Source organism: Capsicum annuum, chromosome 10, assembly GCF_002878395.1.
Source record: "Capsicum annuum cultivar UCD-10X-F1 chromosome 10, UCD10Xv1.1, whole genome shotgun sequence".
Lineage (NCBI taxonomy): Eukaryota > Viridiplantae > Streptophyta > Magnoliopsida > Solanales > Solanaceae > Capsicum > Capsicum annuum.
The window spans coordinates 201,356,220-201,367,580 of record NC_061120.1 but is presented as its reverse complement, the minus strand read 5'-3'; the positions used below and the strand labels follow the sequence as shown (position 1 = coordinate 201,367,580).

The 11,361-nt window shown below is 32.0% G+C and overlaps 1 long non-coding RNA gene across 7 annotated transcripts; it reads right to left on the bottom strand.

Moving 5' to 3' along the window:
- Positions 1 to 462: 462 nt before the first annotated feature.
- Positions 463 to 9,644, bottom strand: LOC107855232. Of its 7 annotated transcripts, none has more exons than XR_007046013.1 (3): positions 9,060 to 9,521; positions 1,288 to 7,768; positions 463 to 1,136 (listed from the first exon to the last, which is right to left on the bottom strand). It is a non-coding gene; the product is annotated as an uncharacterized LOC107855232 (long non-coding RNA). The 7 variants fall into 7 exon arrangements; XR_007046012.1 differs by having other exon boundaries at positions 1,575 to 7,768; XR_007046015.1 differs by having other exon boundaries at positions 463 to 1,778; positions 1,865 to 7,768.
- Between the last annotated feature and the right edge of the window lie 1,717 nt (positions 9,645 to 11,361).

Sequence of the window (11,361 nt, the reverse complement as noted above, 5' to 3'; positions counted from 1 at the left end):
AGTGATTTCATATTATGATTTCATACCGCATGGCCAAATGGGTCTGAAAAATTCACTAGAGTAGTGGTAATTATCCGACTCCAATAACTTGTATTTTGTAATTTTAATTTAACTAATATACGAATAATATATAAAGTTAATGTTGATATTGCACTAATACCGGATAGATTAGATTAAATTGATATTGGATACATCAAATTGATAATGAATACACCTTAATACTGCATGCAGATACAACAGATGCATGAAATTGAAAAATATAGACGCACAGTCGTTCAAGCCAATTTATTCCCTTAATTTCAGCATGATATCTGTGCTGAACTAATTAGTCGGAACGTTAAACATTTTCAATAATTTTCTAAATTATGGTGCCGCCTAGCTATTAGGGCCTAAACATCTATGCTTTATATTGTTACTAGTGGGAGATTACCCGTGCTGTGCACGGGCCCAATGAGTTGGTAGTGAAACTTGAATGTATCTCTAATTGTATTGATAGAGGCAATGTGAAATTTTGAGATGAAGTTACACTTACAAAATAGTTCAAAGAAAGCAACTAAAATTCAAGTGCAGACTTCACATCACTAAAGCGTGTCCTTGGTCTTTTTTCCCACTTGCGCTGTAGTTTTTGCTGCTCACTGATGTTTCCACTCTTGTTAATGTATACTAGAAGAAAATATCTTGCATCAATATCTCTATCTTATATCAACATATGCTTCCAAGTAAGTTATTAATAGGATATGAATAAATTTTTTTTCTTTGATAAGATTTCTGTCCTGTAGAACACTCGAATACAAGGAGACAGCCACAGAGATCAAGGGCTCTGAGATCAGGACACCCATAGGCCAAACTCATTACCCTTTCATCACACCAACCTAGATTTACATGCAGTGTGCCTGCAAGGAGTAATAAGAGTCATTTTAGTCGGATGAAGCAACGGTTTAGTACTCACTCCTATAGGTCATTTGAGAGGTCAAGACATATAACTTCAATGCCCTATCAGTTGTAGCTTTTATACACCCACAAAGGTTTAAGAATCTTAGGTTTCGGTAACGCTCAGCAAGATTCGCAATTGCACCATAAAGGGTAGAGTTGTCTTTTGGTATCAAGAAAATTACTCAAGCAGAACATCAGTGAGCCTGTAATAGCAACAGAAAAAAAGTAAGCTTAGCTAAAAGACACATTTCTTAGCTAAAATAACAAACTATTATACTGTAGCTAGCAAGTCACCAGTTGAAAACACACAATGAAACAACAGAGAGGTAGAAATTGCCACATAATGTGCCTCACCGTGAGCAAAAATCATCGTCGTGGTCATCATTCCAGTCCAGAAATACTCAATGATGCGGTGATCGACATTAATGCTTTGGCCGTGCAAATATAACATGAAATGATGCTCAAGAAACTGGAAATAAAACTGAAATTTTGAATAACAAGTTTCGTATTTCCTAGATACACGCCAAACATTACCTTCTTGTATCTCCCCAAGTCCCAACATTGTATAATAAAAGAAAACAAAGGAGCTACAAAACAACTTCCAGATGTCAATTATTCTATTTATGGAGGAAGAGACGAACCTAAAAAACCATCTTTCATGTTCAACATTGGCCAAGGGCAATTTGTTGAAATTCCAAACCTTGTGCATGCAGTTTGCTCTCCGATGCATTGATTAGAATGTTGGAAACATTTTGAAGGGCACGGACAGTCGATCTAGCTGTAGAGATGGAATATTGAGGATATAAAGGTAGTACAACAAGCTTTGTAATGCCATCTCTTTTTATCTGCACCACAACAGGGAACTCAAATTCAGATCAAACTTAAGACCAACATTATTTCAAGTTAGTTAAAAAAAAACAGACTGCCCCACCCATTAACACTACAATTCTTATCATCTGTTTCGGGGATATTGCCCAGGCATAAACTCCAGGAGCTAAAGAGCTTCTCAAGCTAGCAAAGTACTTCACTGTCTGACCAGAGAAAATAAGAAAAACATTTGCAGCAAGTCCAAACAAAGGATAGAATCTCTTAGCCTCATCAACAGTTATAATTTGCAAAGAAATTATCCAAAATAATCACTACTAGGTTCAATAATAGTGATTTCCCTCGCTTGAGGTGAAGGGCAATGTTTATACAGGTAGATATGTTGATGAATATATTAAAAGTGTTCAACGCAATCGGTTTGTCTCCTCACTTAGAGGAATTGGGCAGGAGGAACTATCATGATATATATAGTTTGGTATTTGAATAAGATAGCTGTGTAATTGTGTGCTAAGTGAATAAAGAACAAAGCTGTTACCCAAATTGTTCCACTCAAATATAAAATGTGTTTGAATGCAAAAAAATGTCGGAATTACATTACTAACTTTTGTTGTATGCCTTGAGGGGATAAAGTGGGTGAAACAATTTAGAATGCCACCCTTATGCTATACTACGCTGCCTCCTCGCTCTACAAAACAACACCAGGAAGAGAGAGTCTAGGAGCACATGTATTATCAGACTGTCTCCTGCTCTAAATAGATGGTACATACAATTTATCTATACAATAAGACTATGTATCCATAAAATGGTTATTAATGCACAGAATGTATTCAAAGACACTGTTTTACCTGATTAGCAAATCCCCAAAAGAGTACTGAAACTACCACATTTCCTCAAAGCTCAGCCATGACATAGAACAAACAAACTTGAGGGGCAACAACTTCTTTTGTGAAAGCTCGCCGATGAAGTAGGAAGAGATTAACAAGTGGAGGCAACATAAGCAGTACATACTTGTAGACATTAGTTAGTATATTTCATGACAAATATATTAAAAATAAAAATTCTTATGTCATTAGTTAACTAAATGCCTTTTTGATAATTTCATCATAAACAACATTGTACATTGAGTGATCATCTTTGCTATCTGATGTCAATGGCCTAATCAACAATTTCACTCCTTTTGAACTTTTAGCTCTAGACAAAGCCACATAAAGACGACCGTGAAAAAAATAGGTTCATGCAAATAAATTCCAATATAGTCTAAAGTTTGACCGTGAAGCTTTATTTATAGTCATAGCAAAACATAATCGTATTGGAAATTGTATTCTCTTGAAAGGAGCTGACAGATTCTCATCTGCTGAAGCTGATAGTGGTATGCGAGGAATAAAGATATGTTTTTTTTTTAAAATCACCGCTAGCAATTTTAGCACTTATAACATGTATTTTAAAATTACAACACGTTAATCGCATACCATTACATAAACCTTCAGAAGGATTTAAGTTTCATAGTAATATCACTGGGCAATTTTCTTTTAAAGTTAATTTGTAAGGTGGCAAATTAGCGGGATTTATGGTATGTAGATAATTTTCAAATTGACTTTGATCATTTGGTTCAATGATTTCATCAATCGCAACAAATGTTTTTGCAGTATTTGGAAATTTTAATATAAGCATATCATTTATTTCATGAACGTAATTATTTTTTGTTGTTAAAATAACACGGGACGCTAAAGCGAAAGAGTCATGAAATAACAAATTTATATTAGGATATGTTACCTTGAATAATTCATTTAGAGATTGTTCTTCGGTAGTAAAAGGAATGAGAAAGATTTGGGAATTTCAACTTTGTCGTTGGAGTTAAGTTTTTATTTTCCGTTGCCAATCCTCATTAGATACTCAGAAAAATCTGGATTTGTTCTTGCACACATATTCTCGGAGAGGTACAATTTTTCTAGTTGGTTTCAAATTTGTGAGTATAGTGAAGTTTATGAAATGACGTCTTCCTTTTTTCCGTTTCGCATAATAGGAAGAGTTTGTCTAAAATCACCGCCAAAAACAACAACTTTTCCGCCAAAGAGTATCCTCATATCCATGAGATCTTTTAAGAGTAAATGAAAAGCTTCAATAGTTTTTCCTTTAGCCATTGATGCTTCATCCCATACAATTAATTTTGCATCTCAAATTAAATAAGCAAGTGAACTTTGTTCGCTGACATTGCAATTAATATTTTCATCAACATCAATAGATATTTTAAAGCGTGAATGAGCAGTTCGTCCTCCAGGAAGAATAGAGGCTACGACACCAAAACTTGCAGTTGCTAATGCAACAAATCCTTTTGATCTTATCGTTGCTAATATACTTCGATATAAGAAACTCTTACCAGTTCCTCCAGGTCCATCAATAAAAAATCTCTTGGTTTATTTGAAAAAACACTATCTATTATTATGGTATAAACTCTTATTTGTTTAATATTAAGTTTTTTTTCTAATAATAAATCCTCTTCGCAAACTTTTATATTTCTCTGAAACTGAACTTCTTTTGCTTCTTTGGCAATTGTAGAAGCTTTAATATTTTCTAGAACAAGTTTGCACTCATTAATATCATGTCCCATCGAGTGTAATTCATCATTAATATGATCCAAAACTTGACGGCGAATATCTTTAAGTTCAATGTTTCTCAAGTTTTTAAAATCTTCAGACATAGACTCTTCAAATTGTTCCCATAATTCTTTAGGATTGGTAGGATTACAATAGACTAATAATGTAGCGAATAATCTTCTCAAACTATATGGTAATTGGTAACCCACAACTTCAGTCTTACAATCAATCAAATTGTTATCGGAGTGTAGTAATCCTCTTTTTTCTGCTGCTTCTTTAAAAGTAGAACAATATCTTTCGTCGACTTTACGAAGATCTTTATATGACTTTGGCGCTTGCACGTTCATTAATAATAATCTTAGATAATATCTTTCTCCTTCTATTGGATGACATGTCACAATGCGTCTGATAACTAAACATTGTTTTTGACGTGTCCACATTTTATATGTGTTTGACCATACAAAATATTCAGGAAATTCTTTGTATAATAGTTTAAGTTCTTTAGCGTCTTTATTTGTTTAGTTCATTACAAAGAATTCGGTTAGCATTGTTTTTCTAATCATTGGATTTCTTATAATTGAATTTATACTTTGAGAACTTTTAAAAGAAACATATTGTTGGCCCTCAAGATGTAATTGAAGATGATATACACTTGGTGTCATTTCGCTTATAGGAAAACTAAATAAACTCCACGTACCTTCAGGCGGAGATACCCACCGAGCAGATTGATACTATTTTATTTCATCAATTTCTGTTTGTTTGTCATGTTTATGCATATAAAAAGCAATTTTATCATGTCTTTTGCAAATATATTTGTAAAGATACTTCACAACTTTAATGTCAGAGCATATTTCAACATTCATATGACAATTAAATTTACCAAGTAAAAATGAATTGTAGGTACCACCCATGAATTATCGAGAGATTGTTGTCTAACTTTTATAGTACGTCCCGTATGTCATCTTTTATAAGTTGGATATGAGTTTCCCTTTTGATGTTTGCTTAGTAAAATCTCTAGGGTAGTGAAATTTACAGTATCCATTTTTCATGCATGGATTTGTAGGATTTAAGTGGCCACAAGGACCGCGTATCATATGATGTACAACAACTGAATATAAGTAAGCATCTTTGTTAGAATCAGGTAGTTCAACACAAATAAATTATCATAGGACTCAAGTGTCAACAATTTGTATTGATTAGCAAGAATTATAAGAAAATGTGCATGTGGGAGGCCGCATTTTTGAAATTCTATACTGTAAATGAAAGCAACAACCTTTCCGAATACATTTCTCTTTAGTATATTAGATTTTAGTTCTTCAACTTTTGCTCTAAATATTTTGTTTATTAAATCAAGTCTGTTTTGTGTTTCATCAGTAGGTAACAAATGTTCTTTTATCTCTAACCATGTTGGGTTACATGTCATTGTTAAAAATAAATCAGGTTTTCTAAAACGTTGGACTAAAGCAATAGCATCACGATATAGTCGGCGCATGTCTCTTGGTCCTCCTGTAAACGTAATAGGAAGGAATGTTTGTTTTCCAATTTTTGCAGCATCTCTTTCACCATGTCTTAAGACATCAAGAAGACCTTGTAAAACTTCCATTCGAAATAATTCTGGATTGAAGAAAAAGAAATCTAATCTTTGTGTTTCAAGTTTTATGAACATATCAACAATATATTGTTGGAATGCTCTTCCAGTATGTAAGAGTTCATCATTTTCATCGTTTCTCATTTGAATTTTGTAGCAATAATACTCACGACAAGAGACAGTGTTCCTTTTCTTCTTTTGTTGTTCGAGCATTTGAGCTTCCATATCAAGAAAGTTATCTATTGAGCACATATTTTTAACACCTGATAAATGTTCCTGTTCACAAGGGGCACTATGTTTGGTAGTATTATTTGGCAGTAGTATTTTTTTATACCACAATGCCAACCATCTTGACCATATAGAAATAACAATGGGTATTGCAAGGGATCATAACATCCATAGTAGTAGTTAACTAACTAACTTTGATTATTGTGAGTATAAATTCGAATATGAGGTGTGGACATAGAATTCGTATCTCCATCAACCCATATTGTTGAAATCTCAGATGTAGTAGGAAGGTTATATACATGTTGATCTAAACCAGAGTCACATTTTAGTGCAATATAAAAGCGTGATAATTCTGGAATATCGAATAGAGATTTAAGGAAAAAAGAGTATGGATTAACTTGCAAGATACTCATCAATTTTCTTACTATTATTTCTAAAATTTCAGTCGAACAACCAATTCTATTTTCCAATTCATTTTCATTGTCATAAAAATATAGTTGTAGATTTTTTCCTTTTCCAGTTGTTGGGTATAAATTGTCAATGAAGTGGTACATTTTTCCTTGAACTCTGAAGGTATAAATTCCATGATATCTTTGAGCCAAGGCTTTGACATATGTTACTCCAAGTGAAGTGAATGCAAATATATTATTGAATTTCTTAACGTATGTTCGAAAATATTCTGATTCTTCAGAAGTATGTATGAATAAATTTCGTAGCTCAGTAGGCATTTTATGTGCTGTAAGCTTAATTGAACCATTATCGCAGCAAAATCCAGGTGATTCGTATTGAAATCTTTTGGCACCACATAATTTACAATTTGGCACAACTTTCAAATCTACATATTCAGTTTGTAATCGACTGATGTTAATGTGACGACCTCTAGTTATCTTATGTCATGGATAGTGCAGGAAAAGTTAGAAATAAATTTAAAGTTGAAGTAAGAGTACTAAATACTGTTGTATATCAACGTAGATACAAACCTCTGTCTATTAGATTTTTCGAACCAAGATCACATTGGCCATTAGGTGTATGTGATGAAGAGACTGATATAAGACCAACCATATGGTTGGAACACTTGCCTTTCTCGAAGAAGCAGAAAGGCTGAAGTAAACTTTTCCCTTTAGGAGAAGTGTCAGGTGATATATTAACTTCAGATGTAGTAGCTAATAAATAAATGGAGAATGTGTTAAAGTCATCATCTTCAAAAAGAGTAAAAGAAGGTATATATATATATTCAAATAGATGTGTATTTCCATACATTTTGATGTGTAACCAGCGGAAGTTTAATTTACTAACCTTGTGTTTCCGTAACGCAGACATTTCTTATTATAAGAGGTCTGTTTTGCTGAAATGTTGAATTAGATGCAGAAGATGTTGATGTCGCAGAATAATTCGGTGCACAAATTTGTGCAAGACGCCTCCTTGAATCGAGTTCTCTGGTGTGCCTTTGCAATAATAATTCCTCCTTTTTAGTTGGAGAAATTTCGTTATATCTTTTACGCTGCCTGAATTATATTTCAGCATTTGTAGCAGACAGACATGGACGTTTGCTATTTTGTATTGAATGTGTTGCAGAGGCCCTTTTATTATCTCCAGACATCTGCAGCCAATGTAAGTGGGAAACTGTATAAAATCAGGCATGAATACGGAATGCACTACAAAACATCTCAGAATAGAGCAGAATACACAGTCCATATCGCTACGTTCGAAGAAGTAGGGAGGTTGTTTCCGATAAACCCTTGGCTCAAGACAAAAATAGTAAACAAGGTTGTAATAAAACATGGGTTTGACAAAACAACGATGACCCAGTCAGCAACAAGATCACAAAGCAACAGGTGAGGTAGCTTCATTAGAATGATAATCCATTTCTACAACTTTATTCCAAAATTTAACATGAATATGGCCAATTTACTAAGATGAAATTCTAATGTTTATCTTTCTATTTCAATTAGAGAGCAAATGGAAAGCTAATCATAAGAAGAATAACAATGGGATTTGTCTTTCATGGCGATGATGCATGGTCAAAGCGCTTTCAACTCTCATGTAGGAAGTAAGAAAAAGTTAAAAACTTCAGAAGTTTCAAAGTAAAGACAGGCAACACTTTTATGTGTATAATTTTGTGTAACTGCGACGAATTCGCCATTGCAGGAAAACTGATAGAATAAACTCCAAAGCAACAACTTTATCCTGCACCTACTCAAGCTGATCATTTCGTCTTGGGATTCAAAAATTGGCTTAGACGGCAAGGCAATAGTGAACCTGAATGGTTCGGCAGCACAGACAACCAACCACTGCCATCTACTGTCTAGTCCAAGCGTCAGGTACTCCTCTTGGACTCCAATCCCGCTACTCTTCCTTTGTTCCATCGCGACTAAATTTTCATGGTGCCAAAAACATTCAAAAACTACTACTACTTAATCTGAAACAATATGTTCTACAGATGATGGACAAATTCGAGCAATGCAAAAACTCTTCAGAGAGCTAAAATACTTGCAACTAAAAGCAACATGTGGTTTTAATCCAATCCAAAGAAATACTAGGACAAATAATACATTTATACCATACAATTTTCCAGCGATTATATCACTGAAACTTTGATTCATTATTCTTTTATAAGTTAAGTTCTTTATGTCCTCTGTTGTTCTCATGTTAATGGTCGGATTGTAAGAGGAAGTAATTCTATCAAACACTTTACCTGCAATTTTAACTCATTCCTACCATTCACCTTTCAAGCCCCAAATAAATGTAACTATGTAAAATAAATCAACCAAACCTATACCTAAGCGCAGTCAGTTAAGCCGTAGCAGTCAGCAGAACAAAAGTGAAGACGCAAAGTAAACGCAAAATCCATCGAACAAATCGAAATAGTGAAGTAAAAATTGGAAACTAACCACGATGAAATTGAAAGATTGTGACAACAATGACGTACCAACTCTCAAGAACAGAAGCTGGACAGCTTAATCATTTTTGTCATTTCCTGGTAGATAAGTTGTGTCAATTTTTGCGTAAGACACAACTATTGTACGTCTCTGTTTACTATGTAATTGCAAAATTGATGAAATTGGCACAAGCAAGAGAGACGATGGAATCTCTACATAGACGTACAATCATTGTGTCCTACACAGAACTGGACACAACTTAGCTACCAGGAAATGATAAAAATGCCCCAGCATGCTTCAACAGGGCATGTTGACCGGAAGGAGGCTGCTTAGAGCCTGAGAACATCTATGTTTTATATTGTTTACTCGATTTTAAATTAAAAATTAAATAGAACAATACATCCAAGTTATTAATTTTTTTTTTGAGGGGGTTGGGGGTGGGGGAGGATGGAATAAACATCCTTAGATTGAATATTCCAAGTAACGACATAATTCTAGATTGCAACTAATACCAACTTAAAAAAAATTAATAAGACTTTTAAAACAAATAAAATTCTTCAAAAATGCTTTTTCCTTTTTTGTTAAAAAAATATACCTTTTAAAATAGATGTGAGTTATTAAAGAATGTCAATCACTTCTAATTTCTCTCAAAAGTATTCTTCTTCTCCAAAAATGATTTCTTCTTCTCCAAAATCGGTTTCTTCTCCACATATTCTTTTTCTCCAAATATGATTTTTTTTCTTCAACCACCCTTTTTTTTTTTTTTTATCTTAATCGTCAATTTCTTTTATTAAAATACAAATTTACACGTTTTTTTGTTTGTCCTCCAAAAATCATAAATCAAATTCTGAGTGAAACCCAATATTATCCAAATATTTATCACAACAGTCGAAAAAATTCATCAAAACACAAATTTATATATTTTGATTGCAACATCGAAAAAAATATTATCATGATCTATGATGTTTATTTCAATATCATTTTCATCCACTAAAAACCTTAATAAGTATGCATCATTCTTGTATATCATTTTACATATCAATTTCATAGATCAAAAAGCATTTCATATATGATATCGATAGATAACATGATTTAAACTTGATTTAAAAAAATTAAAAGAAATATAAACTGATTTCTTATAAATTTCTTATAATTTATAATATCATTCCTCATTTCAATATCATTTTCATACACAATTCATACACTAAAATATATACAAAATTCTTGCATATTAACATATACAAATTTAAAAAAATGTATGTTTTAATGGAAATTCCAGACCCAAAAAATTAAAGCACATCGAACTAGTTAGATAACATATTTCATACACAGTCAATACACTAATTTTGTTTGTATTTAGACTTATATTGAAAAACATTAAGTAAAATAATTTTATACACTCATTCCATACATATAAAAATAAAACAAATTTAATAAACTCAAATACAAATATGTATTACTTGGAAAAAGTAAATAATTGTAACTTTTTTCTATAAATATAAGAACTGATATTTAAGTAATGATAATTGTAAATTCCTAATTTAAGTTTACAAATTAGAGGTATATATTTTTGGATAAAAATAACACAGTTAGTAAGGAGAGAGAAAAGAGATACACATAAAAAAATTAGGAGGGATTTTATAAAATATTTTAATAAATACACATCGCAAAACAATTTTTTTAAAATTTTTTTTTTTAATAAATGTTAAAAATTCAGGAAATTGCATGTCATAGACCTAAATATGGGTGACTTTAGATATTTGACCCCAAATAAGAATATCCTTGAAGAATAATCTTCCTTACTTTTTAATATACTAAAAGTACCATTTTGCTCCTCTACAGCTCAAATATATTTTTAGACTTTCCATACTCATTTATCTCTCAAATTTAATTTTTTTGTTATTTTCACTTTTTTATTTTTCCTTTACTTTTTTATTATTCTACTTTTTTTTCAATTTTTATTTTTTTCCTTAAATTTATTATTCTACTTTTTATTATTTTCACTTTTTATATATTAGGCTTTGCAATTAACTCTTTCGTGATTAATACAATATGTTAGTTGCCAAACTAAAATTTAAAAAATAGGATGGTAGTAAAAGAAATTATTTTTTCGTTGAAATTTATATTATATATGTTTTATGTTTTTTTCCTTTATAATAATGAAACAAAGATGGAAGACCTAACTACTTGTCAGTCAAATTTTAGTTTGAAAATAATCATTAGAATAATGAAAATATCAATTAATTTAGTATCATTTTGGACACCCAATTATGAATGGGTTTAGATATTTGATCCCAATAAGAACTATCATTAA